Below are 18,951 nucleotides of genomic sequence, written 5' to 3' on the forward strand. Positions count from 1 at the left end.
CATTTCCCTTACACGCCTTACGCGCAGGCGCACCATTTCTCTCCACTAATACTAGCAGCAAATATTTTAGCAGCTGATTGCTATGTTATTAGTCTTGGACTGACTCATTTGGTATGCACAACAGGAAATATTTCACTTTCAGAGAACAAGAAAAATAGGCTTATTTGCATTATGCTTATTAATTTGTGCAGTTATTCAGTGTCTGGTAAGTTAATGTTCAAGAAAAAAATACTATTTTTTATTAAAATATCCTATTATTTTATGTTAACAATTACTCATTTATTTCAGCCCTTTGTATTCAGCATGTCTCTATCAAAATAAACCTACGTTTCTATGAAAATTGAAGCTTTTGTTTTTTTGCGGCCCACATAAGCTAAACCTTGTTTATTTGGCCCATGTTAGCCTTTGAGTTTGACATGCTTGATCTAGGATAATCTCCTGTATGTAAAACAAGTGATTATGGATGTAAATCATATCTACAAATTATGGGCTTTAATCATATCTACAAAACATCATCACAGCAATATCTAGTTTAGTGTTTGACTGAATAACTGGGGGACTAGATTATAGACAAGCCAAGTTGACACAGAACATCAAGCATCTCGGGCAGAAGATAGGACCAGGTCTGATAAATGTGTCCTCAAGCCAGGCCCCAGGGACGAGGAGTTCATTGTGTCTCCTGAAACTGGCCTTCTTTTGGACAAACTTCGACTTGGCTCAACATTTTTACAACCTTCTAAAGATGTACCCCCAGACTTCTCTTGGTGTCCCTGAGAACTTTGTTTATTTTTGTCTGCCTGGAGTCAGGAGGTTTTGTCTGCTCTCTGAGGATGGCTGGGTGATGACTGGCCCTTGGCTGGGACCCAGAGCCTTGATGTTGCAGGAGTACCTTCCAAAGACAATGGAAGTTCTCCCTGGCTCTCCTCTGACTCCACTGGGCCTTTCTCAGGCCAGATGTTGCTTCCCGCTGTTTTCTCACTACCAAGCTGACTGTGTGCTTATCTCATGAACTGGCACAGTTTCACCAGGGCCAATTCCAAACCGCAATGGCTACTTTGGGGAGCATTTGAGAGGAATGGGAGTGCTTATTTGAAAGGTACCTTTGAATAAAAAGTGAAGATATCCTCAAGAGGACATTATCTGTCTTGTTTGTCTATAAAAGAGAGCACTTTATTTAACCCAGGAGTTGTTTCCTCCTGTGTTTTAGTACCTGGGAATTAACAATTGCTGACTTTTTAATTGTTTGGGCTGATAAAACTGTCAAGTGTGTACAAATCATATCAAAACCAGCTGCACACCCATTTCTTTAGTGAGCATATATGTCAAGGTCTGTTTTTCCACATCTAAACTGTTCTCATTCTGTAGAGAAAATACAATTAGCCTTTTAGAGTGATAATTTCATATTTGCCTAAAGCCCGCTGCCTCTCCACCCTGCTGTTCCTTTCTTGGGGAAAGAGAGGTTAAAGATGTTTTTAAAAGTTCAGTTGTTATGTCAGCACTCTATAAATATCTAGCCCAGATAAACACTCAGCAATGTCTAAAAAAAGAAAAGAGACAGAAAATTGTTAAACAATGTTTCTTTTTCTGGATCCCAAAAATATCTCTATATAGAAAAGCCTAAGCAACCATCGCAACCAAATGGATGACCGGACAGGCTGCGTGGGGCGACCAGGCTGGCAAGGAGTTTAGTGAGGGATGACCAAACGACTGAGCAGCAGGCTGCAAAGATGGCGGTGCCCACAGCCAATAGGAGGGAATATGCTAACTGACTGCCATGCCCTCAAAGATGGCGGTGCCCACAGCCACAAGATAGCTGGCAGGGGAGGGTAGTTAGGGGTGACCAGGCCAGCAAGGGAGGGTAGTTAGGGGTGACCGGGCCGGCAGGGGAGGGCAGTTGGGGGGATTAGGCCAGCAGGGGAGGGCAGTTGGGGGCGATCAGGCTGGCAGGGGAGTGGTTAGGGCCAATCAGGCAGGCAGGCAGACGAGCAGTTGGGAGCCAGCAGTCCTGGAGTGTGAGAGGGATCCCAGATTGGAGAGGGTGCAGGCTGGGATGAGGGACAACCCCCCAAACCCCAGTGCACAAATTTCGTGCACCAGGCCTCTAGTATTTATATAAAAGCCTTTGCTACTATAGCTATGAGGTCAGAAAAAAAAATGGCTTTGGCTCCAACAGAAAAGAAGAGTTGGGGACATGATTCAGTTAGTTTACCCTATAAAAATAATGATAGAACATAATTCTATTTGTATAAGCACAGGATTACCTGTGTCATTTAAATTTTCTAAATGGCCTACATTGGTTCTATGAGTTACCTAAGTTATCACTATCTCCATGGCTTATTTAAAAAGAAAAATTTATATATATAGAATTATATCCCCCTAAATGAAATGATAATCATGGGTTTGTTTTTAAAGGGTTTAATTTTATGAAGTTCTTACAATATTTCAAATCATAAGGGCTTAATGTGTCAGCATAATTTTCAGAACCATAATTAACTTTAAGACCTTAAACAAATATTTAAATTAATTAATAAATGATCTTTGGATGCCTGGATAGTTTTTAAATAAGAAACATATATAAGCCCAGCAGGTGTGGCTCAGCGAGTGAGCAGTGACCCATGCACCAAGAGGTCACTGGTTCAATTCCTGGTCAGGGCACATGCCCAGGCTGCTGGCTCGGCCCACACTAGGTGGTATGCAGGAGGCAGCCAATTGATGATGTTTCTCTCTCATCAATTTTTCTATCTTTCTATCCCTCTCCCTTCCTCTCTCTCTAAAAATGAATTTAAAAAGAAGCATATATAAAACATAATTTATCCTTAGTTCTTAAAATGTCAATAGATTAACAAGCTGTACAGTTTTAATGATATATTCACACTTCTTCATTTATTTTTTCTTTCAAAATTATTAAAATGATATGATATGAGTATTCGTGATAAAAATGCTAAACAGCTTTTGGTTTTCTATACTCTAGTTTTCTCTTTTGTCTGAAGGGGAAAAAAACTTCTGTTAGAGAACTATTCATGCCTTTTTCAGAGCTTCTAGAGACTTTTTTGGATATCCCTGATTTACTAGTAATACTATTTATTGATGGTTCTTACTTATAAAGAAAGATTGCCAAGAGATTGTTATACAGATTTCTATTTGCTCTTGAAATGTAAGCTTCCTACAGAAATTCAATCAGTTTACTTACTTATTTATTATTATTATGTTTAATCCTCATCTGAGGATATGTTTTTTATTGATTTTTAGAGAGAGAAGGGGGCAGAAAGGTGGGGAAAAATTGATCTGAGACCGAAACATTGATCGGTTGCCCCTCATACCTGCCCCAACCATACATGCCCTGACCAGGAATTGAACCCACAACCCAGGTATGTGCCCTGACTGGGAATCAAACCCCCAACCTTTTGGTATACCAGGATGACACTCCAACCGACTGAGCCACCATGTCAGGGCAGAAATTCAATCAGTTTAAATGCCTATGTCCAAATACCTACTAACTTATAAATGATAGAACAAGTATGTATATTGTAAGAAGCAAATGGCTTGGATTTAATCCATGACTTTTAAATGACTTAAAAACAAAAAAAAAGTTTCCTGACCACTACAGGAGCCCCTATAAAATGGGCATAGAATTGGCTCACTGCTATTGTGATAAATGATACTTACATTCCCAACCAACACTGTACCCCATTTGAATTCCACTGCTTGAATGATTATCGGGCTATACTAGCCTGCTTCATACTAATGTACCAAGTAAGCTTGGGGATAATCCTTAGAGACTACCAGATATTTAAAACTTCCACTGTTCCCAGGGTCTTCAGGAATAAGGAAAGCAGGAGAGACTACAGCAGGGGGAAATGAAGCCCTTTTCATGAGAATTCTTTAAGTTGCAATTCCCACTGTGATCTGAACCTTGTAGTGGACCTTAGCAGATGTCATAAATAATGCAACATCTGCTCCAAAAGCCAAATAAACGAGTTTAAAGTCATTAGCTGGCATTACCTGGGACAATCACATAGCACTTGGTTTTTTTTTAAGCTTGCAACACCTATGTAAATACTACAGGGCAAGCAAAAAGATTCTAAACCCAGGGAAAAGAAAGCCACCTGGGTCTCTGAAACAGGCCCTACTGAATTCTGGGATATGTTTTCATAGCCTGGGTTTTATAATCTACGCCTCTTGCTTTGAGACCTGTTACAAGGACTAATAATCATGTGGTTTCTGGTAATTGCCTGTGCTACAGCTGGTCAATGTATCGGGTCCTGAGTCTTAAACACTCCTATGCAGCCATTGTCACATGATATGATCCAACAATTCATTCTATAAGGAGGAGGAGGGTTGACCTTAGTGTAACTACAGAGGTTCAGGAGACACCCTCTTGATCCTGATGCACAAACTCTCATGAATTTGTCATGAATTGATGTCATGAGTTAATATCCTGTATTCTTTAAACCACAGGGGGCCAAGAAAGAGGAAAGCATGCCCTGATATGCAGGAACAGTTCTGCCAGTTCAGCCAGGCCCTGGAGGTGTTAGGCAGGTGCTGGCTGTGCTCACAGCTGGGCCATGGTTCATCTCTGGATAGCAAGTCTCACAAAGCACCACCATCAGATGAAGCCTTTGGTGATCATGAGAGAGTAAAACACTAACCAAGATCACTTCATAATTTTGTCTGAGCATTAAAAAAAAAAAAGTCACTGCACAATTCACAGAAACACAACCCCCAACCCTCCCAGCTAATATGAGTGACAGCTGGTTCTTTACCATTAAGCTTCCACCTTGCTCTTGTCTTTACTCCTCCCACATAAGATGGAATAAGATAAGGAACCATAGAATTGCCCACACTTCCTGACAACATTCAATCCAGAGCAAAGCCAAGCTTCTGTAAACTGTGCTCAAAATTACCTAGCCAAAGCTCAAATTTTACAATACATCCTCTCTAAAACCCTCTCACTGGGGTGCCCCCAGCTCCCCACAGTTTGTGTTCTCCCTCATTTCAATGAGCAGTAAACCCAACCTACTCAGCTCAACTACGTGTGCTTTCTGGGTGACCTTTGGCTCCAAGGCATTTACAGTACTATTTTTTGCTGCAGAGGAAAATAATAAGATACCTAATAAAAGTCTTTCAAGCTCAAAATCATTACGTTACGATAAAAGTATGTGTGTTCTTGCTCACTTTCCCCACCTGTCACAGAGTTCAGCTGTAAGGCCTGATTTTCTTCTCAATATACAGTCATTTCCTTAGTGAGTTCATGACTGAAAATACTTCCAAACACTGATGAATCTTAAATTTTATCTCTAGCTCAGCCATCTTTTCTGAACTCTAAGTTTATGTCTCTATCCCCTTGACATCTCTACTTACAGGCCCGGTCAATATATCTGTCTGTAACAGAACTCCTGATTTCTTTATCTCCCCCGTCCCTCAGATTTGCTTTCCTCACAATCTTCTCCATTTAAGTAAATGTCAACTCCATCCTTCCAGTCGCTGAGACCAGCAATCTCAAGTCAACATTAAGGCTTCTCTTTCCCTTACATCCTCCCATTGAATCCTCCAGCAAATACTACTGGCCCTCTCTTCATAATATATTCAGAATCCAAACATTTTTATCACTTCCGGTGCTACCATCTTGTTCCAGTCACAGTCCCCTCTAGTCCACATGATTGAAAAACCCCTCAAACTAGTCTCACTGCTTCTGCCTTTATGTCATAGACTAGAGGCCTGGTGCATGAAATTCATGAAGTGGGGGGTGGGGGGTTGTCCCTCAGCCCGCCCTGCACCCTCTCACAGTCTTGGATCCCTTGCTCCTTACTGCCTGCCTGCTCTCCCGCCTGCTCGCTGCTCCTTAGTGCTGCTGCAGAGGCAGGAGAGGCTCCCACCACCACCACCACCACCACCACCACCACCACCGCTGTGCTCGCCAGCTGTGAGACCAGCTTCTGGCTGAGCAGCGCTCCCCTTGTCAGAGCGCACTGACCACCAGGGGGCAGCTCCTCCTTATTCTGGCAACAGTTCCTGATTTTTCCTCAGGAAATACGTGTTCCCATTGTCTTAGTTCAGGCTGATGTAACAGAATGCCATAAACTAGGTGGTTTATAAACAACAGAAATGTATTTCTCACTTTTCTGGAGGTTGCAAAGTCTAAGATCAAGGCACCAGTAGATTCACTGTCAGGTGAGGGTCCTCTTCCTGGTTCTTTGTACTATCTCCTCACTTAGTGGAAGGGGGAAGGGAGCTCTCAGAGTCCTCAGGGCATGAGACTACCTCCTAAAGGTCCACCTTCCAAATACCATCACATTGGGGGAAAATAGATTTCAACATATGACTTGGGGGAGGGGCACACACATTCAGCCCATAGCACCCATATTTAGTCAGATGAATTAGAGCTGACTCCAACCCTAGGTTTTAAGGTCGAGCATGAAAGCCAAGGGAGCCATTTTTTTGTTTATTTAATAAGAATTATTAAATATCTACTATATCCCCTAGTTCTGGGATATAGCAATAAACAGCAAAAACAAAATCCCAGCTCATGGGAGGATTCAGCCAATGTTTTGCCTGTATGTGTGGGCTATTTTCCCGTTTAGAGAAAAGCCTACCTAAAATTGGGTCAACTTATAGGAAAGTACAGCTGAGAGTTGCAGTGTGCAAATACTTTTGAGCACATGATTCCAGCAAGTCTAAAGCCAAATCTACCTCTAGATGTTTCCACTATGGGAGCCACAAATGCCTTTTTACTCAAATTAATTTGAGCTGTTTTTTGCCCCTTGCAGCAGAAAGAAATTCCGGCTGCACTGCCTATTAGGGATGATGTAAAAATACATGATGCAATGCCTATAAAGGAGGCCTTATATGCTAGCTACAGTGATAGCACTCATGTGTACAAATATGCAGAAACTAAGTGAAAATTATTCTCCCTGGATATGATTAGGAGGCAGTGGGAACAGAACCTTCCTTGGATTTTAACTAAAGACCTCCACATACTTCCAGCCCCACAATTTTACGGAATGACACAGAAGATCTCAATTACCTTCAACACAGAACAAAGAACTTGGAGTATAAATACCATAAAATAGAGATGGCCTTTTTGCAGAAAGCTGCCTGGAAGATAATATTGCTGAGTAACTCTTAAGTGGGTCCCTGTTTAAGAAAGGCTACCAGGGCAAATTCAGCTGTATTTACCCCAAGCCATGAAGTTAACATGGTGAGTACCCATAGATTGGATAATAAACAATTACTGTTCATACGTGGAATACTGAATACAGAAGGCATTAAAACATCTTAGCATTGAAAAATCCAATCAGGACTTCTGAAAGACAAAGACATCTAAAAGGAACAAATAGAGGTGGGAGAGCAGCAGCTATGGAAGGGTGGAGAATGGATGAAGTAGGTATGTTAGTAGCTGTCCTTCTAACATAGATGAGAAATTGCTCAGGAAAAAGTCACAACTGGAAACTTGGGAAGCCCGAAGCTGGTCCCAAGTGTAACTAACTCTAAGCAAGATTAGGTGCCAATGAGCTGGGGCATCATACCTCATCACAAAGAAGAATAAGTTTTGCCATGTTGGCATCCCTGTGCCCAGCAAAGCATGGCTGCATCGGCACCTTTCATAGCCCGTGTAGGCCCCCATAATTAAAAGGTTGAATTAGTCATGTAAACAAATTATCTTTAACAAAGGGGTTTCCGAATGCTAGCTAATTAGTTTACATTCCCCAAAGCTTTCCACTGTTTTCAATTCAATAACACAGTGCAAATTCTCCAGTAAAAGAAATGTCTAAGAGGAATTGGCAAAAAACTAAATAATTGATATTGTCAGCAACAGCAGCAGCAAGCTCCTCAGTGTTATTGTTTGCCGGTAAGCAGGATGGCAGTGATTTCCGGAGAGGATAAAGCATGCAGTTTAATGAATTAACAATATAAACCGCAGACAGCTGGTGCTCCGCAGCTTCTCCATAGGCTCAGTCTGGCTGAGAAAAAAATTTAAGAACATATAAATAGATATACCTCAGGCTTGGATTATAGTAAAGCAGCATAGCAACTAGCTCTTTAATGACCGGCTAAGAATGGGAATGAACTATCTATATGACATCAGTAAATTGCTAACCACACCTGAGCCTTGCTTTCATTATAAGTAATGAGATCAATTCTAGGTTCTCAGACTCTTCCTGACCATTCTTGGAATCATTAATACAGAGGATACAACATCTTAGCATTGAAGAAGGAGCTGAGGGGGCAAAGGGGGTGTCCTCCAGCCATTGTCAGTGTGTCAAAGAGTCTAATGGGAACCATATATTTACCCATCGTGAAAGAGTCTAGACCAAACTTCTTAAACTGGGGTATGTGGACCCTAAATGTATCTGGTCATGTGCCATCAAGGAGGGTGAATCTGCAGAATAATTATGGCAAGTGTTCCTGGAGTCACCAATTTAACCTGACAATTTAGATTTATAGGTGACCCTGGAACAAGGTGGGTTTGAACTGCATCAATTAAACTATCTGAGTCAACTTAAAAAAAAAAAAAATCCATGTATAAGTAGACCCAAGCAATTGGAACCCACATTGTTGAAGGGTCACTGTATACTCATTTACTATTATTCCTTTTAAGTTTTAAAAATTGTTCTAAAGTATTAAGTAAAGGATGGCTTTAAAAGTCATAAAATTAAAAATCTTATGTTAAAAACAGTAGATGGTAGATCCTTGTCAAGACCTTTCTCTCTGCTACTCCATGAAAGCATCCATTTTTAACACTTTTTACTATTTCTTTTATTCCATTTTTTTCTAAATAAGATATATCTACCACCCTTTATTAATTCATCTTAAAACATAATGTACTAATTTATAATTTTGATAGATAAGGATCTTTATTCTCTTTTTATCTTTCCAATACATAGCATACATTTTATGAAATCCAAATGCATATTCAGTATTTTTATTATTGTGTCTATAATTATCACTGCTGAGCTGAGTAGTATACAGCCACCATCTGTTTTTCTTGTAACAACTCCTCTTCTTCCACATTTAATTATTCTTTTGCCATTGGCTTAGTTGTCCTTGAGCTGAAGTCCGGTCTTTCCATACTCTACAACACCTCTGAGATATATTTCTCAACCAGTGTTTACAACTCTTGGATAACATCTCAGTTTCATTTGTTACGGGGGGATAGCCCTTCTGGGGCTCCCTCAGCTCTAGACTGGACCCATTTTCCTTTAGACTTCCTACATCACTGTCATTGTGGACCTAACCGTGGCTGCCCTCGTGGAAGGCCTTTACCTCTCGCATATTGAATACTCTGTCATCCGTAATTGAATATTAGTTTGGCCACATATAGAATTCTAAGTTGGATATAATTTTCTATCGAGCTTTTGAAGGCAAAATACCATTGCCTCTTATTTTCCAAGGTGCCATGTTAGAAGTCTGGTACCTTTGTTTGTTCTTGGCCCTTTGATTTGCTTTATGGAAGCTTTAAAAATATTCCTTTTTCTCTTTTTGTTCTGAATCTTATTGGGGATTTGCTTTACATGTATTTTCATTCTGAAGATTTGTCTGCATTTTTTCTTTAATCATGACCTCTGCACTGCTTTCTTTATTCTTTTTTTTTTTTTGATCGTCTTAAATATAATATCTCCTAATTGATTCTCTTGGTTTCTTATATTTTTATTCCTATTTTATTTCTTTTTATCTTTCTTTACGTCTTCCTGGAATTCTCTAAAGTATATGGCCCAACTCTTTTTTTTAACATAATTTTAAAATCTACTGATATTTTTACTCTCTACCAGCTCATTATTGGTTCTCTAATTGTTCCTTGTTAGACCATCCTTGTATGGTTTCAAGGATATAGTATCTTGTCATCTCAGTGGTGATATTGGAGTTTCCTTCTGCTCCCTGCATGTTTATTCCTATTTTTTTCCAGTTTTTTTCTTTTGCATATAGTAAACTTTCCCTAAAAGTCTATTGATCCATGATTATCTGTTCTTAAGGATCAGAGATTACAAAGCAGATTAGAAGTTCTGTGAGCATGGATGAGGCTTTTCAACTAATTGACTTTAACATTGAATGGTCAGCTCATACTTTCGTTCAAAACATCCCCCATCACCCCATTTTGGTATCTGTATGCCTTTTTTGTCTGAGAAAATTCAATTTCCTTGGAGAAAGAACCTTATTCCTCTGCTGGGGGCTTATATGTCTGCCTGCTAGCCTCCTGAAGATTGTTGAGAGATAATAATTGGATTTACTTAGAGAAGATTACTTAGTTCTCCAGATGCCTCCTCTGTAACAGATGCTTCCAATACTAGAGCTTTTCTGGTTCAGTTTCTCCACATAATATGCTTCTCCTGTCCCATGGGGTGAGGAACATGATTCTCTCCCAGCACACTGGGTGCTCTTGAGGCACCTGGTAACTTCACATTCCAAGGCTTTGTGGGTTCATCCGAAAGAACTGGCTTGCTTTTATAGGTCTCCCTCTCTCTCGATCCTCACAGGTATTCTCTTCTACAAGAATGTATTTAGCAGTCCTCCATCCTGCTAGTCACCATTCCTCCCTCTGCTTTCATGTCTTTTTATCTTGTGATCATAGAATCCAGGTAACTTTATACCCTCACTAGCATGTTTCCCATACATACACCAAATGGATAGTGTAGAAACAAGTTATTTGAGTATCTGGCTGAAATATTAGTTAAATTAATTAGACAAGACAAGGAGATTTGATATGAGAAATGAGAGTTAAGTGAGGAGACATTTTTCAAAGATGTGTGTCTATAGATTTTATTAGATTTGTGTAACCATTAAACCCTATCTGAAATATTAATAACTCTAAACTTGTAATTTCTCCCAATATTTGTGTCACTTTCTTCTATCAGAACAAAATTAAAAAGAGATATGACTTGCTATTAAGTCTATGAGTACCGTGGTGACATAAAATATTTATTAAATGTATGAAAAGAATAGATGGTTTTATGCAGTCTAGTAGGTCAGTTTTCTGGTCTTTAAGATGATGATTGGTCCTGGACAAGTAGTTCAGTTGTTTAGAGTATCATCCCGATACACTCAGGTTGTGGGTTCAATCCCAGGTCAGGGCAGATACAAGAATAGACCAGTGAATGTATAAATCAGCGGAACAACAAATTGATGTTCCTCTGTCTCAAAATCAACAAATAAAGCAATACTTGGACCATCCTTAAGGGTGCCTTAATCAGAGAACTATATTGGAGAACCAGAATAAAAAAGAGGGGTTTATGGTCAGTTGATAGATCAACAGGAAGAAAACTGCTCAGTCAACAGCCAAGTGCTAATTATCAATTCAATTTGTTTGAATTCAATCAGTGGTTTGGCAGATAGCAGGCAGATTGATGGAGTTAAATGACCCCACCCAGGTCTCTCTCCAAATTCCTTTTGTGTTGACTCAGGCAAAAAAAAAAAAAAAAAAAAAAAAAAAAGGCATAAAGGCATGTCTTGGTTTTTATAGGTAAAAAAATTTAAGAAGAGTTAAAGGAAACCTCATTATTTAAACACTCCTTTTAGTTTAAATGTCTAATTAAGATTTTGGTGTCTTGATGATTTAATAGATCCAAAAGCAATGTTGTGTTTGGCTTTGTTTTGTTTTTACCGCAAATGATCACAGTTCAAGGCCTGCTAGCCAAGCATGAAGTTTTGTTAATGAGAAATAAGCTTCTAGTCAGGCCTCTGGATACTGCTATTAAAATGTACCTAATCATGTTCTTTAAGCAGAATTGGATAATTACAATGAACTGACTTTTTCACTCAAACAATGAACCTTTCCATTTGATAGATTTGTTCATAAGTAATTTAACTTGGAGTTAATTGATACAAAACATCACTGTCATCAAACTTAAAAAAACAACAACAACCCTCTAAGCATTAAATGTTTTTTCTTCGGAATTGACTGCATAAATTGAAGGTTTTCCCCATCCTGTAGTAGACTTTTATGGCCTCTAAAGCACTAAATACATAAATCTTCCTGTGACATGTGGTCCTGCTGCTCTAGTTTACAGAGTTGACCTGGCTGTATTGCATCTTGTTCCTGCATCCTGTCTACCCTGGTTTCCATAGGAGAGTTCACCTGGCCCCTCCTTCCCTATAAGAACAATGTGCTCAGTCTTTGTAAGTGATAACGAAAAGACAAAGTGTGAAGAGAATTGAGAGGATGTTGTCAGCCATGGATGATGAACACAGAGAAAAATACAAGCTGGGTAAGCAGGAAGGGAAATGTGGGTAACCAAACCCATGGGACAGCCATGGACTCCCAACCCCTCAGGAGGGTAAGAGCCTGGGAATCGGAAGTTTTGAATACAATATAAGATGAGGGTTAGGATATGGGGACACAGTGGAGTAAGGAGAGTGGTCATTTTGGTTTTGCCTTCAGAATCACTAGCTGGAGCGCAATTTAAAATGTTCTGTAACTTAGAGGGTATGTACAGACACCTGAAAGGCAAAGTGAGATTATTTGATCTATAAGCTAGATGTGAGAAATGTAAGTATGAGTCATATTGATCACCAATCAGAATTGTGGCATCATTAGAGGAGAGCAGATAAGTACATAAAATTTACTTATAGAGTATAGTTTTCTCGATATAATTAAAATTTCTTTTAAGACCCCTTTCCTTAAACAATCTGTGGTTTCATTGATCCATTCCACAAGCATTTATTGAAAATCTATTCTGTGCCAGCCACTGTGCACAGGCTGGAAATGCAAAGATACATAAGATACAGTTTCTATTGAAGTCTGGTCTGGTCAGAGAGGCACTGAAGCAAATAAGGTCCTAGAGGACATTGTGTCCAGCATTATAACATCAGCCAATATTTACTATAGCGCTTCCTCTCTATCAGGCACTTTCCTAAGCACTTTTAATATACACCTCACTTAATTCTCACAATGGTTCTCGAAGGAAGGCATTTTTATTATCTCCATTTTATGAATTAAAAAAAAACCAAAAAACCTGAGGCAAAAAAAAAAAAATATGTAGAGTAGCTTGCCTAATGTTTCTCTGATTCTGCTTGGGCAGAATTAGAGCCCAAGCTTTAGAATAAACCCAAGTTTGTTCTCTTAATCAGCGCACACTCAGCTGTTAGAAGCACCGTATGCTCTGGAGCTGTGGAGCTCAGAAGTGGGGCATCTCAATTGGGGGGGGGGGGGGTGGAATGTAAAAATAAATGTGAGAGGGGAAATCCAGCAAGAGTTAACTGGAACAATTAACTTTGAGTAATTACAACTCAATTACTCCTTGAAGAGCTCAGAAGATACAGTCAAGTACTCTCATTGAGAAAAAGATGTATTTTAAAGAATCAGTTGGGAGTTGGAAGAGAAGGGAGGTAACATGGAGGGCAGGAGTACAGGTCTTCAGTTCAGCCTGTGAAAGAGTAGAGAGACTGTGCAAATTACACCTGAACCTCGGGCCCACCTGGCACAGCTTTCCCGGATGAGGGAAGGTTTCAAGAGGGGCTTTGTATGATTAAACTTCCAGAGGTCTAGCATCTACTGACCGGGTTTAGGAGAGAGCTAAGGATACCTAAGCCTGTGGGATAGGGGAGGCAGTGAGTGGAGACAACCACTGGGCACTTCTGGGAAGCCTCTTTCAGTGACCCACATTCAAATCAAGGTATACATGTTGACCTTGGATTCCTTCTTATGAAGTCTACATGATATAGCTTCTCACAGGCCATAGTTACTCTCCAAGGGCATCAAGAACTCACCCACAACCCTCCCCTGTCTTCCCGCTGTAGTTTGACAGTCTGTTCGATGGAGGGTTGGGGCTGGAGGGGGCGGGTAAGAGACCAACCGAAGGACTTATATGCATGCATATAAGCATAACCAATGGACGTAAGACATTGGGGGGGGGAGGGGTGAGGGCATGTGCCGGGGGTAGGGGAGGCCAGTGGGAGGTCAATGGGGGGAAAAAAAGAGACATATGTACTATTTGTAATACTTTAAACAATAAAATAAAATTAATTTTTAAAAAAGAACTCACCCACAGGTACTCCAAGGAGAATTACTGCTGTGGTAGGAGCTACTGCTTACCAGTGTTAAGTACATATAATCCCAGAAGGAACTATTGTTTCCCAGAGGGTGGACTGCCCAGGGTTGGAGGGGTGGGGAGGGGAGAAGCAGAGAATGACTAAAGCAGAATAGCAGATTACCAAGGGGCAAGGCACATGACTAGGCTCTGTCATGTGGAATGCATATGAGCAAGCAAGGTCACTTTGGGGAGCATCAACCTCATTCATTTCCACTGGGAACCTTTGCCTGGGCCCCGCCCCCCTGGCCTCTCATCCTCAGCAGCATCAAGGGCTCCTGCTTCCGCTCTTGGGTTGGACCTTGTCCTGAACATGTTTTACTATTCATCCAACAAAGGCACAAAAGTCTTTAATGCTGAAATGCTTAATTTCAGTAACAACGTCAAATGAAAGAAAGGAGCCTCTTTCTACCTACGGAAGATGATTATTAATCTCAGGTTTCAAATTATCTGATCTAAATAAAGTGTTTTAATTTTCAGCCAGAGCGTATCAGATGAGTCTTGAATTATCCTGTAGGGCCCCGGTACCTTGCTTCCTTCCACTTTCTGTGTCCTGATCCAGCCATTAGTCCGCAGGGGAGAAGGCGCTTACTCGTAGCTATCAAGCCTCAGAAATTTCTCACATTGGGTTTTAGGTCACCCTGAACAATTTTTGGCTTTCTCGGGGGGAATCTAAAAGCCCTGGAAATCCTATACTTCCAAAGACCTATTTCTTTTCTCCCTTTTCATTTCTTCTGATTCGTATTCATTAGGGTACCATTAAAGTGAGTTCTACCCCTTCGTAAATTTAGTAACTTTACTTACTGTTCTAGCACAGGGGTCTCTGAGATGAGGTACATACTCCCCATTGTAGCACACACAGGCATTCCATTGGAATAAATCTTTTATTTATTTTAGTTTGCCCTTTCTTAAATTGTTTGTGTTTGCTTTGAAATGTACATAAGAGATGCTAGGCCATTTGGACTAGGCTCAGCTCTTTTGGGCTAGGCTAGGCTCTGGGGCCTAGGCGTGGCTCTTAGGCCCTTTGGGGCTAGGTTCAGACCTTTGCGGGTGGGCTCGGCTCTTTGGGGTTAGCTCGACGTTTGGGGCTACACTTGGCTCTTTGGGGCTAGGCTCACCAATTGAGAGCTGAACCTAGCTCCAAAGAGTTGAGCCTACCTCTCTACTCAAAAAAAGAAAAATAAATAAAACAAAGTAATAAATGAATAAATAAATAAAACAAAAATAATATAAAATATGTGTATACTTATGTATATTATATATACTCATTTTTTAGAAGGGGTATACAATCCAAAAATGTATAAATTGTTGTTATAGCCTAAAACATTTGGTCTCACATCTTTTGCCTTTTCATTCACCCATATATTCAATTATTCTTTCCTTTATTTATTCAATTTACAAATATGTATTGAGTACCTTGTATGTGGCAAGCACTTGCTGGGTACTAAAGATATGTAGATAAACAGAACATCGTATTAGCCCTTGGATAGCTTACCATCTGGTGGGAGAGGCAGAAGTTCAATTAAATAAGTACAGTACAAAATGATCAGTGTTAAAAACAAGAGTCTGTCCATGGTGCTCTATGAGCAACGAGAAGGCACTACTAACACTGAATAGAACAAGGTCAGGAAAGCATTTATCACAGTGACATCTTGAGAATGGTGTCCTCTCAAGCAGAAGGAGCAAGATAAAGGCATGGATGCATAAAAGCACAAAACATGATGGAATAATCACATGAGCCGTTTGAAATATGTATGAATGGCAACGCACCTGGGTGATGGGTGGCATAGGACAAGGGTAGGAATAGCAGGCAATCCCTGGTAGATACTGGAAGCTGGTTTGAATGACCAGGATCCATGTCTACAAATATGACTTTAGAGCTCATCCTCTGCATCCCTTCTACTCATAAGTGTGATCCATGGGCCAGCACCATGAACCTCTTCCAGAAGCTTGTTAGAAATGCAGAATCTGAATTGCGTTGGGTGCACGTGCACACACACACACACACACACACACACACACACACACACACCTACATTTTAACAAAGGTTAAAACCAAAATTTGCCATTTTAGCAAGATCCCCAGGTAATTCATCTTCATGTTCAGTTTGAGAAGCAAAGTGCAGGTATAATGAATGACAAGCATGGGCTCAAGAGTCCAAGTATCTGGGCTTACACCTAGCACCACCAGCTGTGTGATCTTAGGGAAGTTTCTTAAACTCTCTGTGCCTTATTTTCCCCACCTATAAAGTGACTCTACTAGAATAGTCTACCTCATAGCATTGTGATAAAGATGAAGTGAATAATCCATTGAAAAACAAACCATGGCCCCAATCACATTGTCCCTTTTTATATTAGGAAGTCAAGTTTCCCTACCATCCACCCTGGCCTACATCACTATCAGACATCTCTAAGACCCCGAACACCCTACCAATGAATTTTTTATTGCCTTAGTGAAGAAACTGTCCTTGTATTTAGTTTTTCATCAATCTCAATTAATCAGAGTAGCAAACCAGTTGGTAAGATAATTAATATATTTGAAGAATAAATTGTGTAGCACAGATTCAGATAGATCATTTAAACCTGAGATAAGATTATGAAGATATACTAATGAACCTAACATGAGGAAGAAAAGTGCTTCAGATCTTCTTAATGAGATAGAGATAAAACATTTGCCAGAGCAATAGCCAGTCCACAAGGAAAACTCCATCAGGGTCAGTAACTACAATTGGAATGAACGGATTCAGTTTATAATAATCTATCACACGCTTTGAACCCCATTCATCCCTGGTGTATGCCAAACCTCTACTGTTATATGGCATTGATAGTGACATTATTCTTTTTTATTTTTAAATAATTTGCTATTTTGTTAGACAAGAGAAACTTCAGGCACTTCTATTTAGCCAATTCTTCTCATTGCCAAAGATAATTATTTCAACATGTATGGATAACTATTCCAATGCATAAGAATTGGAAAAATACCTTCAGTAAAGTTTTAGGAGCCCAGTGAGCATTTGCAAGGTGAACTTGGGTTAAAATTTCACTCTAACTGCTGGGATACAATGGCATTCTATGTCCCCAGGATTAGTACTAACTCAAAGCCACTGTTTAATAATACCCAGAAAGCTAGTACATTTATCTTGGTAAATGGTTGCAGGTCTCCTTGTGGAAGGCTAGGAGTAAGATTTCTCTTGCTTGTGATATCATTAGAGAGCTAGTTGGAAGCCGTATGATAAACTCACTGCAAAATTTCTATGCCCTGAAGTCCTTTACATTATATCAAGTAGTTTCTCACATCTAAACCTCACTCAGAATGGGAAAATATTGAGTCTACATTTCAATCAACGGACAAAAACAAGAACAAAAAACTAGAACTATGACTTGTTTTTGAAGTAATAAATTGAATCCAGTTTAGTTGTGTCAGCACATTCAGATTGATCTAATATTACAGGGTACCTTCCTAGATCAAGCTTACTTAGGATCTATTTGCACATATTTTCTTCAATTTAATTTACTTTTATAAAGAAGCAAATTCCTGACATACTTTTGTTGTGTAGTCATTCTCCTTACAGTTCTGACATTGTAATTGGTACCTCGGGCACCGTGGGATCTGATTCTATTCTTCTGGAAAAGGAAAGTTGAGTAAGAAATTACAGGGTCATCACTAAGAAGATAAACAGCCTCTTCACACTTAGGGAAAGGGACTTCTTTGGGTGTCAGAGACATTAAGCATGGGCACTGAGTACGCATATTCTCAGGATACTCCAAATTCTCCCATAAATTTATATTCCAGTATTTGGCTTGCCAATCTGAATTGAGCAACTTTCATTAAGAAACCTCATGAGACTATTAATTCAAATGTCACTGACTTACAGCAACCACAGAATTAATCTTTATCTAGTGTTTGGCTCTCTTAAATCTACAGCTGCAGGAGTTTAAAGGTTTTGTTTTGATTTTTCTTTAACCCAGCCATCATGGAGTCTTTGTTTAGTCTGTCCTTAAACCAAGAATTTAGGGACTTGAGCTTGACATTCTCCTTGAGGAACAAGTTGTTGTTAGAAGCAGTCATCCTTCCAAAAAGCGCTGAATTGCTCCGGTTCTTCATATGATCGATTGTACAGCCTCTTAGTCACCCAAAGATCCTAGGTTAGGTGACCACAAGAGATACTTGTGCTTTGCCATTGCCTGACACAAATAGCCAAATCCTTATCCCTAAACACTAATTGCTATCATAATAGTCAGGATTCTTGACTACAAAGCATAGAAACTAACTCCAAATAACCTAAGGAGAAATAAAAATGGTGACTAGATATTGGAAAACTCAGAGAATTATGAGAAGGCTGGAGAATGAGGCTTGGAGAAATTAGCGGAGATAAAGGGAGGGTAGCCAAGGTCCACCAACATCGTACTGGAAAGGATGATTCTATCCACACTTTTGTCTGTGCCTTTAGACATTCACTACTATCACTCCTAGTATCACCACCTCCAGCCACTTGCCAGGCCACCAAAACTCTCTCAACTCTGCTCTCTTCCCCTGCGAACAATATCTATTATCTGTGTCTTTGTGTGACTTCCTCAGGACTCACAGCTCTGGAGGGCAAAATCTCTACTTTCCTCTTTAATCATTTTAGATATTCTTATAGGTAAGGGTTTTATATTAAGCATAAATTAACACAATCTCTGAATCAATTCAATCAGCCTGTCATCGGCAGGAAACCAGCACCAGGCATTAGTAACAAGTTAGGCCGACCTTGGTTCAGCAACCTCAGTACTTGAGTGTGGCTTAAAATAATTCAGAGCCAAGTAACTCAAATTATAAGAGAAAGTTTATTTAGAAAGTTACAGAGGTAGTAGGAGGACCCTTGGAGCTTAGGAGAAAGAGGGACAAAAGAGGGAGGAGCGGCAGGGGTGTGCTCTATAGGGAGAGCCA

The sequence above is a fragment of the Myotis myotis genome, unplaced genomic scaffold (assembly GCF_014108235.1).
Source record: "Myotis myotis isolate mMyoMyo1 unplaced genomic scaffold, mMyoMyo1.p scaffold_m19_p_5, whole genome shotgun sequence".
NCBI classification, from domain to species: domain Eukaryota; kingdom Metazoa; phylum Chordata; class Mammalia; order Chiroptera; family Vespertilionidae; genus Myotis; species Myotis myotis.